Genomic DNA, 3,730 nt, shown 5'->3' with positions numbered 1-3,730 from the left:
AACGGGCAGCCAATCAGAGGCCACCTGACCCTCTGCTGGACCCTCTGCCGGACCATTTGACAAGGCAGACACAGTTGCTTGACTGCTGACCAGCCCAAGAGTTGCCTGCACTTTTTGTTTTGTTATACCCAGTTCGTGAGCCCCCAAAAGATCTCCAGGAATCGACTCCGTTGCAAAACACATGAGGGTCTTTTTATTGAAAATTAGAAGCTGCAGCTTGGGCTACACAGCCCCACCGCACCGTGCCCAGGTTAGTTGGGTGATATATAGATTCTGGTTCCTCCCAGCATGCCCAAGGCAGGGGCAATTCCTGCCTGGCAAGCATCTATTGGTCAAAATGCTACATTTTGAATTGATTGGCTATAGGAAGGTCCCCAGACCATAATGACCTGGTGTCCCTCCCTAGAGGGATGGGCCAGTTTCCTAGCAACTCTAGTAGGTGGGGAAAGAATGCAGTAAGGCGGTCCTTCCCCTCAGGGCATCAACAGACTTCTCCACCCACATAGTTCAGCCCTTAATAATAGCTGCTAATTTTGAATCATTTTTGGTCTCTCAGTTTTTGCCTCTGCTTATAAGTTTGCATGCTCCAATCACACTAAAGAGTACCTAACCCACCCTGAAATTCCCCCTTGAGTACCTATAAAAGAAACCTGTCAGGTCAATTTGCGATTCTTTGCCATTTTGCTTTCCACAGGCCGGGACCCCAGTGCACTGGAGTTCTGCAGAATAAAACTGTCTTTGCTGTTTGCATACTATTTGAGTTTGGGGTGTTTTCTTTACCGAACTCTGGACTCTAACATAGGTGCCCAACTGGATTTACTGTAGAAAGGCAAGTGTGTTAGTCACCTTCCTCACTCCTGTAACAAAAGCAGAAGCACTTTAAGGGCACCCGTGTATTTAGTGTAGGGAGGGCATGGAACTGTCTTGTTTTAGCTTCTCTGAGGAAACCCTACCCTCCTCACTAGAGGCACGTATAGAAGTATTCACAAATGAACCGAGACTAAAAGTGATACAAAGGTGCTCACTGTCGCCAGGATTAGCTTTGTTCTGGAGGGGTCAGCTGACATCAGATCTGGACAGATGAGTTGTGGGGCCTGACAGATGAGTTGACCTGTGGGCCTGACATTTGCAGTTTCTCCAGCTGAGGGCCGTATGGCTCAGTATGTGAGGAACTCCCCAAGAACAGGGAGGAGCTTGGCTGCAGGTTAGCCAGAGGGATGACTGGAGCCCAGCACCTGGGGTCCAGGAAACAGGATTTCATTCAGGAGGAAGTCACCAGTCACCTCATTGTTTTGCCCTCCCAAACAAGGGAACAGAAGGTCCCAGAAGTACATTTTGAAGAGACTTTGAGTTCCTGATTTTTTATTCCATGAGTTTAATCAAATCAGATGATATTTCATCTTCTGGCAGTATAGATTATGGTGAGTTTGTAATAAATGCATAGGAAATTAAATATGAGCTGGGGGTGTGGCATATGCCTTTAATTCCAGCACTCAGGAGAACAGAGGCAGTGGATTTTTATGAATTCTGGTCTACATAGTGAGTCCCAGGATAGCCAGAGCTATGTAGCAAGACTCTGTTTTTTTAAAAAAAAAAGCTAAATATGAAAAATTAAAATTCCACAATTGACAGATGTGTTACAGGTATATTTATATGTGTGTTACAAAAGCCTTTCTATGTCTCAGCTGTGAAATGTATTTGTACTTTCACAAAAATTCAGTACATAATGTTGAACTAAAATGTGGAATGAGGGCTTGGAATATCATTCAATATGTTAGAGCACTGGCTGCCAAGCATGAGGGAGCACCTGAGTTCAAACCCTCAGCTCTGTGGAGGGCAGAGACAAGACAATTGCTGGAACTGCTGGCTGCCAGCCTAGATCCAAGTTCAGTGGGAGAAACCATTGCAAGGGAGTAAGGTTGAGAATGATAGAGCAGGATACTGGTCCTTCTCTGGCCTCTGTACGTGTGTGGGCATGTGCACTTTCCGACACATGTGCATACCCGCCACCCACATGGCATGGAATAAGAAAGCTAAGGCCTTAACATTCTGATAGAAGTCACTGGGTGATCCCCAGCATGCCACTTGGGCAACACTTTTTTGAGGAGCAATGTTTTGGTGCACACTGTTTCCAATTTGATGTCGATCACCTATTCAAAAGTACAGAAATTGAGAAAGGAAAAGATGTTTGTACAAGTTATTAGACCGTGGAAGCAACTGCCCCTAGAGGCAGATACCTTTCAGGCCAAGATCTGACTAGTCAAGGCTGCCATGGAAGGACTTGAACGCTGTGTCACGTGTGTCAGTGGGTGGCTGAGAGGAGAGAGCCTGTGTCTGCTCTCAGCGTTCTGACCTCTGAGCCTCTGAATGATTAGTAGCCTAACCCTCCCTGAACAAGCTGGCCTGAGATGACCACCAGTCTGGTGCCAGGGGTCCAGATAGGGAGCTAGCGTGATATGACTGCCAATCTGGCACCACATAGTCCCAGATGGGTTCCCAGGGCAGGGAGTGAGCCAGAGACAAGATGAACCCCACCTGTGACCCCAGGCCCTGGGTGAGGAGCGAACCTGGGATAACCACCAGACCAGCGCCATGGGGCCAGACAGGGAGCAAGCCTGAGATGACCACCAGTCTGTTGCTTTGCAGGCCCTGGGGTTGGGGGCAGGCCATGCGTGAGATGACCTTTGCTTGGTGCCATCATGCATGGACAGGTGGTAGCTCTCCTGAGACTACTGCTGAGATGACTCCAGACACTCAGAGCCCCAAGTGCCACTAAGAGGAAAAAGTAATTGGTGGAGAAATGGAAGAGAAAGAGAAACAGAAGGACGGGGGCATGATGAAGAGAGGCAGCACTGGAGACTCGAGGGTGGTGAGGAGCAACCCGACATGAGTGGCTGGTGATGCCACCTGGACCAGCGATGGGTTACCAGCCTGTGCTCTCCCCGCCCCCCCCCCCCCCGGGGCCAAGGCTGTACCCACGCTCCTGCAGCAGCAGAGCAGAGTTTTGTTACCACCGAGGCCGGGTGGAGGGCCCCACCGGGAAACACGGTGATGCCTGAGGGCTGTCCAGAACTGTTTCTACCCCTCACCTGGGCATCACGAGAGAGATGGCCCTTGGGCATGAGAGCTGACCCTGCCTTGAACCAGCTGTAATACATGGGAGAGGGGGCTGGGCACATTGTAGGCTGTGGGTAAGCCGGCCTGAGGATATGAGCATGAGAGAGCTGTCCCTGCCACTCATCTCCCGTGTGGTAGAGGTGGGAGACCTGGCCCTGGGGTCATGATAGCAAGAGAGCACTCCCCGAGCCTCACCAACTGCAGCACTGCAGAGAGAAGGCCCTGTGCCCCTTTTGGACAGCTCAGTAGAGCTGACCCTGGTGGTGCAGGTGAGAGCAAGCTGGCCCTGCCACTTGTCTGCTCTGTGGTGACATAGGGAAGGGAGAGGTTCTCTCATTGCCTCTAGGCATCTATGCTAGGCAGGAAATGTGGCTCAGAGGTCATCAGAGCAGGAGAGCTGTCTCTGCCCCTTACCAGTATATTCCAGCACTTGGGAGAGTGGCCCTGCACTTTGCCTGGGTAGCATAGTGGAGCTGGCCCTGGATGTGGGGATTGGGGGTGGACTGGCCTTGAGGGCATGAGTATGGGAGAGTCAGCCCTGCCGCTTGTTTACTGGGTTGTGGTGGAGGTGAGGGAGAGATTCTCCTCCCCTCCCTTTTACTCAGGGTGTGAA

At 50.7% G+C, this 3,730-nt stretch overlaps 1 pseudogene; it reads left to right on the top strand.

Moving 5' to 3' along the window:
• The first annotated feature begins 2,216 nt into the window (after positions 1–2,216).
• LOC132656137 (small nucleolar RNA SNORA17) lies at positions 2,217–2,387 on the top strand (annotated as a pseudogene).
• The last annotated feature ends 1,343 nt before the right edge of the window (positions 2,388–3,730 follow it).

The sequence above is a fragment of the Meriones unguiculatus genome, chromosome 8 (assembly GCF_030254825.1).
Source record: "Meriones unguiculatus strain TT.TT164.6M chromosome 8, Bangor_MerUng_6.1, whole genome shotgun sequence".
Taxonomy (NCBI): domain Eukaryota; kingdom Metazoa; phylum Chordata; class Mammalia; order Rodentia; family Muridae; genus Meriones; species Meriones unguiculatus.
This window is presented reverse-complemented; position numbering and strand designations above follow the sequence as displayed.